The sequence below is a fragment of the Lethenteron reissneri genome, chromosome 31, assembly GCF_015708825.2.
Source record: "Lethenteron reissneri isolate LAM-NWPU_2019-01 chromosome 31, ASM1570882v1, whole genome shotgun sequence".
Classification (NCBI taxonomy): domain Eukaryota; kingdom Metazoa; phylum Chordata; class Hyperoartia; order Petromyzontiformes; family Petromyzontidae; genus Lethenteron; species Lethenteron reissneri.
This window is the reverse complement of record NC_083809.1, coordinates 4,927,105-4,940,233: the sequence shown is the minus strand read 5'-3', so window position 1 is coordinate 4,940,233 and position 13,129 is coordinate 4,927,105. Positions and strand designations below refer to the sequence as shown.

The 13,129-nt window shown below is 52.0% G+C and overlaps 1 protein-coding gene across 6 annotated transcripts in view; it reads left to right on the top strand.

Annotated features, from left to right (window-relative positions):
* LOC133349703 (homeobox protein Hox-B3a-like) overlaps window positions 1–13,129 on the top strand; it is a 355,311-nt gene that overhangs the window by 312,726 nt on the left and 29,456 nt on the right. The window lies entirely within an intron of this gene.

The window sequence follows — 13,129 nt, the reverse complement described above, 5'->3', positions numbered from 1 at the left end:
TACACGGGGCTCGTATGAAATCGATGCGATGTCGCGTGCTGTACAGCCCCACTCGCAGCCAGCCCACAGGCGCCAAGCGTCGCCATCAACACCCCTCTCCCTCCCCTCCCCTGTACGTGTGTGAGAGAGTGGGGAGCGGTGGCGCAGCGGTTAGCGCGACGCTGCGCTAAGAACCCGGCGGCCCGAGCTCGATTCCCGGCTCACGGCCAACACCCAGTGACGATTATCGGAACCGGTCCTGGGCCTCCCCTAGGTCGACTCGGCCTCAAATGAGTACCTGGTGCGGTGTGTAAATATCGCCACTGGGGAGACAAAGGCGGCCGGGCGTGGTGCTGGACACCCACCCCCCTCGTGTGCCGTGTCGGCCTTCATAGGTGCTCGCTAACAGCATTTGCCCCTACAGTCTGTTAAGAGGGAAATCTTTGGCTTTGTGTGTGTATAAGAGTGTCAAATATCAGCAATCATCAGAGTGTAAACAAAAAGCACGCGTATATTTACGAAGATAGATGTAATAATTATATTTGTATTTTTAAATTCCTCCAGCACGTTGTAGACAAGACAAAGACAAATATTCCCCGTATAGCCTTAACAGACTGTAGGGGCAAGTGCTGTTAGCGAGCACCTATAAAGACCTTGAACGGTACACGAGGGGGTGGGTGGCCAGCACCACGCCCGACCGCCTTTGTCTCCCCAGTGGCGATATTAACACATCGCACCGGGTTCTAATTTCAGGCTGAGTCGACCTAGGGGAGGCCCAGGACCGGTTCAGATAATCGTCACTGATGTTTGCCGTGAGCGGGAATCGAACTCGGCTCGAATGGGTTCGCAGCGCAGCGTAGCGCTAACCGCTATACCACCGCTCCCCGCCACACACACACACACACAGACACGCTACTACTACACACACACTACTACACACACACACTACACACACATTCAGCCGTATTGAATGTAGCGTTGCCAGTGACGACCACGCGCTTAACAACAGCAACAGCCTCCATTGCTCTGCCTGGTAACCAAGCGGTTGCCACCTGTCCCGATTTGGCGTCTGCACTCGGGGTGGCAAAGCCCGCTTTTTGTACCCAACATCTGCTACCCGTTGTGTATATGCCTTTTCCAAATATATAAAACATACTCGCTGTCCGTTGTCGCGTTGAACTCTATGCCAAGTAAATTGCGCAGTTTTGATAATTTTAGGATATGTGATCGAATAACGTAACAGGTGGCAACCGTAGCCGCCACCCCGTCACATTACAACCTCCTATGAAAAAGGACCGTTGCCTGAAACGTCGTCTATTATTATTTGTTTCCCTTTCAAGGCCACGCCATGTTGCCGTCGTTGACAAATGCGTTGAGTTAGTTATTGTTATTAGTCGTATTTGTGCAACATGCCCATAGCAGCAGCAGCAGCAGCAGCCACCAAATCGTTCATACTCTTTGGGTCTTTCAGTAAGGATTAAATATAGCTAAATATAGCTATAAATATAGCTATATAGCTATATTTACATAGCTAAATATAGCTATATTTATATGGATAAATATAACTATATTTATATATTCTTGGTTGCCTTTTACGTGACTTTACCGAAAGAACCAAGAATATGAACCCCTGCAGTCACGAAAGCTTTAAATCTAAATTTACATAGCTAAATATAGCTATATTTACATAGCTAAATATGACTATATTTCTTTCCGCCTCAGCAGTCCGCCCGCTGTATTGTTTCACCTGAAGACGATTGCTTGCGTTGCGATCGAAACGTCGTGATTTTTTCTTACTATTTTATTGTTGTTCTATCTACGTGACTTTACCGAAAGCCCCACAGAGTATGAATTCCTGCAGCCACGAAAGCTTTAAGTCAAGACCCTAATCGTTCGTTACATCCGATTCTATCTTCGAGGATTCACTTAACCAGTCCACTTCACGAACCTCCAGGTTTCTTACCCTCCACCTTATCAGTTTCTTATATCCACAAAAGGTTTGTCACGTAAACAAAATGTGCCAATTCGTTACTCGTACAGCACGAACCGGTTGTGTGTTGGAGAATAAACCCACAACGTTTGCATTTCGAGTACAACATTTCGCTCGTAATCACAACCAGCATTAGTAGTAGGTTTTTACCCTTTAAACTGGTACAAAACTGACACCTTTATACAAGGCATCATGTTTGCAATAACCACAACACAAGCAGTCAAAATTCAAACAAAAAGAAACAACTCTGATGATGGTAATGATATGCACTGTCCGACCAGCATCATCACGTGACAACCCTTACTAGTTGGCTGTGTCGGGTGGTGGCGGGATTAACGACACATTTATACATTTACGCGCTATAACCCCCCCCCCCTCCAATGGATATGATTGGTCGCGAAAGCCTACAACGAATTAAACTCACTTTCTTATAATTGACGCTTCTCAACGTCACACATTTTTTTCCTTTTTATTATCACGCCTGCCGCAAACGCCCTACACGTGGCACTCACAAAATGCTTACACAGCGGCGCGTGCGTTCTTTATTGAATGTCGGTGTCGTCGTCAACATCGGCCACGATCTATCCACGGTTGCATGAAGGCTTGCACCCAAACTCGATTATTTTGATCGATTCGCTGCTGTGGATTTCCACGTGGTGACGATAAAAGTCGCTTCGTTGAGCTAAGTGGGCCTTACCTGGCAAGATACACAAAACATAGTTGAGTTGTATTTGTATATATGTTTGTAAGTGATTTGTTTACATTTCTACACTCTGCACTCCTATCGAGTTTATTTTATTGTTTGTTGTTGGAACTTTCTAAGCTGCCCCCGTACTGAACATCTGTGAAAAAAAGAACTTTATAGCTCATCGGATTCCTCCAGCGCAAATCAACATTCTGATTCTGTCTAGCATGTAGTGTGTGTGTGTGCTGGAAGGTTGGCACAATTACATATCCTCCTGTGACACAATGTTTGCTCTCCCCATACATTGTGTTCACTCATTGTGTTCACTCATTGTGTAAACGCATTGTGGCAATTCATTTTGGTCATGGACGTGTCAATGCTCTATGCTCATTGATTGTGTCAATGTTGTCGTGTTAACGGATAGTGTTCATGCGTTGTATTTGTGTGTTTTGGGATTGCACTGCGTTAATGCATTCGGTCAGTGCATTGTGTTAATGGTTTATGTAAATGCACTACGGTCATTAACTGTGTTAATGTATCGTGTTAACGGATTGTATTAATGTGTTGTGTTAATGTATTGTGTCAACGAACCTTGTTTATCGATTGTTTCAACGTATTGTGTCAATGTCGTGCGTAACGAATGGTATTCATGCATTTGTGTGAATGTGTTGTGCTAATGCATTGTGTTAACGGATCGTGTTCATACGCTGTGTTAATGCGGTGTGTTGTCCAGGTGTGTGTTCATTGCGCTCGCGACCCTCCACCCTCCCTCTCACCACTCCATCACTTCCTCCCTCGCTCCCACCTCTCTCCCCAGACCGCTCTCTAAGCCACCCCTTTCACCTCGCCCCCCCTCGCCTACCTATGCCTCACCTCTCTGCCTCTCTTTTTTTTTACGATCAGTGGAAACAAGAAGATGCTCGGTGTAGTCGGCACTTTGCTTCGTTCATCATTTCGTAATTTTTTTTACTTTGCTTTATGTAAACCCCCACCTCTCGCTCACTCTCTCGCTCACTCTCTCGTTCTGCACGCAGCCCTTCTCGCAGTCCAACGTCTCTGCCTCTCTCGCTCCCCATCCTCTCCCCCCCCCCCTCCCGCTGTATCCATGCTCGTAGGCCGCTCTATCGGTCACATCCCCTCCACCCCTCCCTCCCCCCACCTCCTCCCCCACTCCCCCCACCCCCCCACTCCCTCCCTCTCCTCGTGCCCCATGCTCTCAGGCGCTGTCCGCCACTTCCGCCCCCTCCTCTCAGCTCTCTCTCCCTCTCTTCCTACCTCTCGCTCACCTCGCTCACCTGTCTCTCCCTCCCCCTCCTACCTCCCCTCCCCCCGTAACCCCCACCTCCTCCCCCCGTCCCCCCCCCTCGCTCTCCCCACCCTGTACCTGCTCTCCCAAAGCTTTCGGCCACTCCATCCCCTCCACTCACCAACCCTCCCTTCCTCCCCCTAACCTCTCTCTCTCTCTCTCCCTCTCACCTACGTCTCACCTCCCCCTTCTCCCTCCCCCATGCGTACCTCCCTCCCCCCTGCACCCCTGCTCCCAGACCCTCTCTCTCTACGCCACATCCATCACGCGGCCCAGGCGCGGCTTGTTAATGGATTTCTCCACTGTTGCAAGTCAATGGCCAATCTACGCGCAGAGATCCGTGTAGAAATATCACACACGCGTCTGTGTGCGTGCGTGCGTGTGGGTATATACACACACACATTGCATATGTATGTTATGTATGTGTGTGCACTGCATATGTATATTCGTTCATGTGTGTGGGTATGTATATGTATACACACACTTGCGTAGGTATATGTCTTGCAAATGCATGTGTGTATGTATGTACGTATTCCAAATGTATGTGCCGGCCTGCATAGGTGCTCGCGAACAGCACTTGCCCCAACAGTCCTACCCAAGCTATACGGGGAATCTGTGTCTTTATTTTTGGCGGCGGTGTTCATTTGAATGTGCTATGAAGAAGGTCCATTGCCCGAAACGTCGATCATATATATGTGTCCTTCCTTATAAGACCACACAGTGTTGACGAATGTATTGAGTTGTGTTGGTATTAGTGGTGGTAGTTGTATCGGGTTAAGTTGAGTGGTATTGGTGCAAAGGTGTGTGCTATAGGCGGTTTCACTACCGCTACGAACCGAGTTCGATTCCCGCTCATGGCCACCAACACCCCGTTACGATTATGTATACCGGTCCTGGGCCTCCACCTAGGTCGACTCAGCCTCAACTGAGTACCTGGTGTGGTGTGTAAACATCGCCACTGGGGAGACAAAGGCGGCCTGGCGTGGTTGCTGGCCACCCACCCCCTCGTGTACCGTGGCGGCCTTCACAGTTGCTGCTCGCTGACGGCACTTGCCCCAAACGTCTAAGGCTATGCGGGTGATCTTTGTCTTTGTAGTGAGACTGGGAACAAACCTTGCTGGGCAGGTACCAACTTTGTCGCAGCTGTTTAATCGAGCACGAGGAAGGCGGCGATGGCGAGGTGTGGGGGGTGGCTCATGACGGTGGTGGCGACAGGAGGGTTCAATGATGGTGGGGTGACCCGATCGGCATTCTCGAGTGGGGGCCGGTGATTGTGATCGTTGTGATCGCGGTGATTGTGACGTCGGCAGGGCGAGGCCGCGGTCGAAATCGTTTCTAGTCGAGCGCGAGCTCGGGAGGAAATTCTGCAGGAACAAAAATATATTCACACACGACCCGTTTGTCAATCCACTGCTGGATGATTAATGCCTCCCTCCCCACGCCGTGTGATGTATCTATTCTATCAAATCGTGCAGAGACGCATAGATTCACAGAGAGATCCATATCGACTCATACAGAGAACCACAGACTCACATAGAGACCCAAAGACTCACAGAGAGACCCATAGACTCACATAGAGACCCTGACATTCACAGCGAGATCCATAGACTCACCGAGAGATTCATATAGACTCACACACGTGTCTCTCTCTACTCACACACGCGTGTCACTCAACTCACACACGCATGTCTCTACACACACACACACGTTCTCTCTCCACACACACACACGTGTGTCTCTCTCTACTCACACACGCCCCTCTGCCCGCGGAGTCGTCACAGCAACAGCCGCGCGATGAAAATTTCAATCAATTCGTGGCTCCGCTTAAATTCGAACCGGGGCGTTTGGTGGGTGGTGGATGGTGGTGCTGCTGGTGCTGCTGGTGGGAGAGAACGGAATGGCCGTTTAGAAATGCATCGCTCACCTCCCATCCCCAACACTTTACCGTGCGTTTAATCAGACCCGGCGGATCAATTAACGAAGGCGTAAACAATCCCAGCGGAGGAAGAAATCGCCCAACGCGGATCGTTTCTGGCCACCGAGGAGGAATATCGCGCAGGATTAAATAATCGCGGCCGTGCAAATTTTTTTGGAGGGTTCGATCGCCATCCCAGAACCCGTGCTGCATCTGTGCGGCAGCTGCCCCTGCTGCTGTGTGTGTGCGTCCCCGGGGGCCTCGTCCCTAGGTCGGCTCGGCCTCAAATGAGTACCTGGTGCGGTGTAAAAAAAATAAACATGCGCCATCTCGGGGAGACAAAGGCGGCCGGGCGTTGTGTCGGTCACCCACCCTCCCCCCCCCTTCGTGTGCCGTGCGGGCCTTCACAGGTGCTGCTCGCTAACAGCGCTTGTCCCTACAATCCGTTAAGGCTACACGGGGGGTGTGGGGGGGGGTGTAGGGCGGTGTGGGGGGGGGGTTGGGGGGGTGTGTGGGGGGGTGTGTGGCGGGGTGTGTGTAGGGGGGTGTCGGGGTGTGTGTGTGGGGGTGTGTGTGTGGGGGTGTGTGTGTGGGGGTGTGTGTGTGGGGGTGTGTGGGGGGTGTAGGGGAGAAGGTGTAGGGGCGTGTGGGGTGTGTGGGGGGTGTGTGTGTGTGGGTGTGTGTGGGGGTGTGCGGGGGTGTGTGTGGGGCGGTGTGTGGGGTGGGGTGTGTGGGGTGGGGTGTGTGGGAGTGTGTGTGTTGGGGGGTGTGTGTGGGGGTATGTGGGGGGGTGTATGGGGAGGTGTGTGGGGGTGTGTGGGGTGGGGTGTGTGGGGGTGTGTGGGGGTGTGTGTGTTGGGGGGAGGTGTGTGTAGGGTGTGTGGGGGTGTGTGTGTTGGGGGGGTGTGTGTAGGGTGTGTGGGGGTGTGTGGGGGGGATCTTTGTGTCCATGCGAGTATCCGAGTCCGAGTGGACGTCGCGCGTACATAGCCGTGACACTTTTGTGTCACCGCGACCTATTCACGACAATTCTCCCATCTCTCGATTGCAGGCGCTCAAACCCCACCACCCACCCCCCCGCCCCCTCTTTGTGAGATAGTTCGGCTCGAGCAATTGAATTGTCCCATCTTGGTCAAAGACGACAATTAATGCCGAGGAAAAGGGTCGAGGGTTAGCAGGGGTGAAGACGTGTTGAATTTTCATCTCTTTCAAAACATATTACTCATTAACCGGGCGAGGGCCAATCATTAACCACCAGGCCTCCCTTAATTCATGGCCCATTTGCTCGGTGGAGCTCGTGATGTGGGTGGGGGGGTAGGTTTGAACATGTGTCTCTCTCACCCGTCTTTGTCTCTCTCTCTCTCTCTCTTTCTAACTCCTCCGAGACCTCTCCTCCGAACGCTCCCTTTGCTCTCCCCCAATGTCTTATCTGTCTCTCCCTCCCTTCTCCCAGATTTGTTATTCCCCTTTCGTTAAAAAATATATTTATTATTCTTTGGTTCTTTCGGTAAAGTCACGACTTTATCGAAAGAACCAAAGAATAATTCCTGCAGTCACGAAAGCTTCAAAATTAAGATTATATTGATTATGTCTCTCAACATCAGGTGCGTCTCTCACCAGTCTTTGTCTCCCTGCGTCTATCTACATTGTATGCTGTGTCCTCGTGGATTATCACGCGTGATTTATAAGTGATTAATAATACGCAGCAGAGTAATACGATCATTTACTGCTCTGCATCAATCTACTGCGGAACGGTGGCGTCTACTCGCAGGCCAAGTCGGTCGTAAGGCGATGTTTGACCATACTTCACCACCCTGGTCATTGCAAGGTTGATGCAGTGGACATGGCCCAGGCCGAGATCAGGTCAGAGGTCATCAGGTCAAAGGTCATCAGGTCAGAGGTCATCCGGTCATATGTCTTCGCCACGAGATTATGAGCCGCTGCTGTGTGCATCCAACACACTCTGCTAACCGCTGCGCCACCGCTCCAAACCACAGCATTACGAGCGCAATCATTGATGTCAGTAGCTGGAATCGACGAATAGCTACATACCTAGTAAACAATCGATGTCGTGTATCGATAGCGATAGCACGAGAATCGATCTCATCATTTCTGTCTCGCCTCCCGCAGAGCCACCGTTCGCCCCCCTCCCACTCTCCCTCTTACATCTCCCTGTATCTCTCCACCCCCCCTCTCTCTCTACCCTCTCTCACCTCCTCCTCCTCTGTCCCACCTTCCCACCTCTCCTCTCCCCGTGTTGTAGCAGCGCCCGTGCGCGCTCCGATCCATCACGGGAGAGAGATGGAGAGAGAGAGAGAGAGGTGGGGGAAGCGAGAGAGAGAGAGGGGAGAGATTGTGAGCGCGGCTCCTCGAGGCTGAGAGGGGTCATAGGCAGCGAACAATAACCCCGCAGCCAGCGGCAGATGAAGACAGATAGAGGGGGCGAGAGAGAGAGGGAGGGAGAGGGGGGAGAGGGATCTGAGCGAGAGAGTGAGCGAGAGAGTGAGCGAGAGGTGGGGCTTTACATACAGCAAAGTTTAAAAATGTAAATTTAATTTAAAAAAAATACGAAATGATGAACGAAGCAAAGTGCCGACTACACCGAGCATCTTCTTGTTTCCACTGATCGTAAAAAAGAGAGGGATGTAGTGCACCCGCGGTGGCTAGGAGATGTTAACTCCCTCGCCCGATATGCAGGAGGTCGTGGGTTCGATCCCGACCCTGACACCTGCTGCTGTATATTTGCGGTGTTTCTCTATTTTTGTTTTATTTTTTACGATCAGAGGAAACAAGAAGATGCTCGGTGTAGCCGGCACTTTGCTTCGTTCATCATTTCGGTTTTTTTAATCTTTGCTTTATGTTTCCCCCCCCTCTCTGCCAGCCCCCCCCCCCCCTCTTTCTCTAACCCTCTCGATCTCTCTCTCCCACCTCGCGGTCGCGTGGATTTGTGTCCGGTTCCTCCGGTGTTTTTTCCCCTCCACACTTAGAATCGACGTCACGCGCTGGGAGTGTTCGGCTGCGGCTATAAATTCCCAGGCGATGTATACGCCACTTGGATGAGCTATCAATTGTGGCCAGGTCGTTTTATCTTTTTTTCAAAGAGCTACAATAGCTCCTCAGTGGGTCTCCTTACCTGGTAAAATAAATATTAGGCGATGGGCAATATGAGGAGATTAATAGAGGGAGGGAGGGCTAAGGGAGGGAGGAGAGATGGGTAGGAGGAGATGAGTGAGATGGGGAAGAGAGAGGGGAGGATAGGGAGAGTGGATGGGTGGGGGTGTTCTGGGGTTGAGGAAGAGAGCGAGAGAGAGGCGAGGGTTTGAGAGAAGACGCGGGGAGATGGGGGAGAGAGATTAGGGAGAGACGGATAGGGTCATAGTGAGGTGAGATGCGGGGATGTCGTGTGGAAGACGTGGAGAGGGTGATCTTGTGGCGAGGTTGGGAATCAGAATTTGTATTTATCCTGGACGAAGCCGATGAGCTAACAAGCTCTTCTTTCAAAGATGTCTAGTAGGAACAGAGAGAGAGAGAGGAGTGCGTGGAAAGGGAGGAGAAGGCTTCTAGCTGTTAGTAAGCTGATGATCTCGGCCTGAATCACCAACGACTGCACAGAACGAATCATTTCATTATGTTGATTTTTTTTCTTTCCCTTAATTCTGGCGAAATTCCAGCTCGGAGATTTACAAATATGACTGGCGTGCGACAACCACTCTTGTCGGGGCATATGAAAGGGGTGGGGGGGGGGGCTGGTTTAAGTGATCTCGGACCTAGCTCTGTGACATCACCTTCCGCGGCCGTTCATCTCACACAAGGTGATGCGCTTCTCACTGCGTAGAGAGAGAGAGAGAGAATTCCAGGTGGAAAAAAAATCCTCGTCTTGTGACGTGACGCCGATAAGGGCACAGAATTGAGTACAATTGTAAGAAGAAAATCGTTGTTTTTTCGCGTCACGAAGAGCAGGAAATGTATGGAAACACAATGGAGAGGGAGGAGACATGGGGGCGGAGGGAGACAGGGGTATGGGAGGAGGAAGGGGAGGGAGAGATGAGGAAATGGGAGGGATGGGAGAGGGAGGGAGGGAAGAGAGGGGAGGGAGTTGAATGGAGCCAGAGTAGCGACTGGGAGGGAGGTGGGGGGAGATGGAGGTGAGAAAGAGGGAGCAAGGGAGAGGGGTTTAGGGAGGGCGGAGATGAAAGAGAGAGAGAGAGGGGGGGGGGAGGTAGGCGAGGTGCAGAGAGGCATGGAGCCAGAGAGAGAGAGCGGGAGGGAGAGGGGTGAGGGTCTCGTAGGCTGTGTGGAAGATGAGGGAGAGAGGGAGGGAGAGAGGGAGAGAAGTACAGAGTCAGAAATATAAACGCGTGTTGTCGGCGCTCTGGGTGATGCGGCCCAACACAATTCGCCGGGAGCGGAGATTTTCCGCGGTGGGAATCAATAAACACGGCGCGGTCCGTGTCGGCGGCGCCCCGCGCTCCACGCTCCACGCCCGGAGATCCGCTCCGGGTTTTTGTTATTTTGGGATGGTGGCTGCAGGATCAGTGGGCGACGGTCGCACGGCCGCCGTTCTCCGATGCGATTCAAAGCCCGGAACGGATTAGATTGTTCCCGTCAGTGGCACGACAATTGGTGGGGTGGTGGGGGTATTGCATACGCGCTGCGTACAGAGAAGATGTAACAATACGCAACACGTGTGGGTGGGTGGGTTGGTGACTGTGTGGGTGAGTGAGTGGATAAGGGGGTGAGTGAGGGGGGGGTACATTTCACAACATGCAACGTTGTCAGTGGGTGGTGCAGCGTTTACCAGCCACCCGAGTTCGTATCCCGCTCATGGCCAGCAACACCGGTGACGATTATCTGAACCGGTCCTGGGCCTCCTCCCCTAGGTCTACTCAGCCTCAAATGAGTATCTGACACGAAACATCGCCACTGGGGAGACAAAGGCGGTCGGCCGTGGTGCTGGCCACCCACCCCCTCGTGTACCGTGCCGGCCTTCATAGGTGCTCGCTAATAGACTTGCCCCAAAGTATGTTGAGGCTATACGGGGGATATTTGTCTTTTGGGGCGGGGGGGGTAGTTTGAGTAGATGTAGCAACACACAAATTTGTGCTACTCACAAATATCCGATGAGTGCCACTCCCATCCGTATGACGTGCGTGTCACGTGACCACAATGCCCCCCCCCCCAGCCTTGCCTAGACCACCAACTCAAAAGAGAGCGGAAAGTGTGACCCGCATTGTAGCCAATGATGGTCTCAGCCCGATCTGTGTGCGTGTTTGTATTTCCCCCGCCACTAAAAGACACTCAAAACGAACACCCGTATACGAAAAACGGAATATCACGAGTTGTATAAGCGCTTTCCCTGCTTCATACTGATGTCGGTATCACACTCTTCATTAGACTCACGAACAAAAAAAAGTGTCGTGAATGTGACGTCGCAATGGGATTCAGCACCATTCGTAATTTTAGTCCTTGGGCTGACCACCAAAGATTTTGATTTCGTAAACTTTGCACCCCGATGTACACATCTGGTGGGGGGGGGGAGCATGCAGCCTGTCACCCAAACGAACAATTTCGTTTTTCAGACTATCCCAGCTCTAAGAAACTAAACTCGGCTGTGGTTGTGTCAGATTTCAACTTTCTAGCCCTTCTAGACGAACACCATTAGAATCGCCATCGCTCGCTCGTTCGCTCGCCCACAGCACCCCCCCCCCCCCCGTGTATCAGTGGAGCTTTGGGTTGCGTTCGTCAATAGCTACCCATGGGTCCCGTGTATATGAACGAGAGCTGCGTCACGTGTGTTGTGTGTGTGTCTTCGCGATCGATGTTCATTCCCACACTCAAATCTGCCCGGAATTATCATGAGAAATGGGGATTAGGGGTTCACGTAAATACATAGCAAAGACAAAGACCCCCCCCCCTCTCCTTACCCCCTGCGATAGGCTCTAACAGACTGTCGAGGCAATTTCTGTTAGCGAGCGCCAATGCGGCACCTGCACACACATGTGCTCACACACACATATACACATTGACACCTACACACACATGTGCTCACATACACATTGACACCTACACACACATGTACTCACACCAACATACGCATTGACACCTACACACACATGTGCTCACACACACATACACATTGACACCTACACACACATGTACTCACACATACGCACGCTGACACCTGTGCACAGATTGTCACACACACACATAATGACACTGACACCTTCACACAGATTGTCACACACATACACACATTGACACCTCCACATTCTCTCAACAACAACAACAACAGCCGCCATTCGCAATTAAGTGACGGCGACGGCACCACGGCGCTTGTGCCAGGCTAGGTGCACTTTGAGACCACGTGAAGTGTCGGAGGCGACGCGATAGAACCGGGTGTTTTGAGTTGACTGAGATGACTGGCAGACGCACCAGCTGTGTTGCCCACTGTGCCAGCTTGCTGCGTTATTGAGAGCGTCTCTCCTCTCCACTCCGTTGTTGTTGGTGGGTGACTGCATCCAACTGTCCAGTTGGGTCCTTCACGAGCCTCATCCATAGAGGTCCATCTTGACCCCACTGGTACCGGTCATTGGCAAGCCAACTCAGCTCCACATTGTCCTGTACCGCATCAGTCCATTTCCTCTCCAGCCCATGCCGTGCCCGTTTAGCCCCCTCTATCCTGCCAAACAGAAGCTGCTTGGGCATGTGGTGGCTGGGCATGCGGGCTACATAACCCGGCCAACAGAGCCTCGCCTGCTGGAGAAGCTCACCGATGGGACTGTGACCAGATCGGTCATGGATCTGTGAGCTCCTCACACAATCCAGTCTGGTTAGACCCAGGATGGATCATAGGCAGGCCAGCTTGTGAATGTTTCAACCCAGTGCAGATGATACTCCTTCAGAGGGGTCCAGGTTCTGCAAGCGTAGACAAGGGAGGGCATAACCGTGGCCAAGAAGACTTGTGTGTACAAACACAAAGATCCCGCCGGGAAGCCTTTAATAGACTGTTGGGGCAAGGACCTATGAAGGCTGGCACGGCACACGAGGTTGTGGGTGGCCAGCACCACGCCCGACCGTCTTTGTCTCCCCAATGACGATGTTTACACACCGCACCAGGGACTCAGTTGAGGCTGAGTCGACCCTAGGGGAGGCTCAGGACCGGTTCAGTCGTCACCGGTGTTCGCCGTGAGCGGGAATCGAACCCGGGTGGCCGGGGTTCTTAGCGCAAACCGCTACTATGCTCCCGCTCCCTCC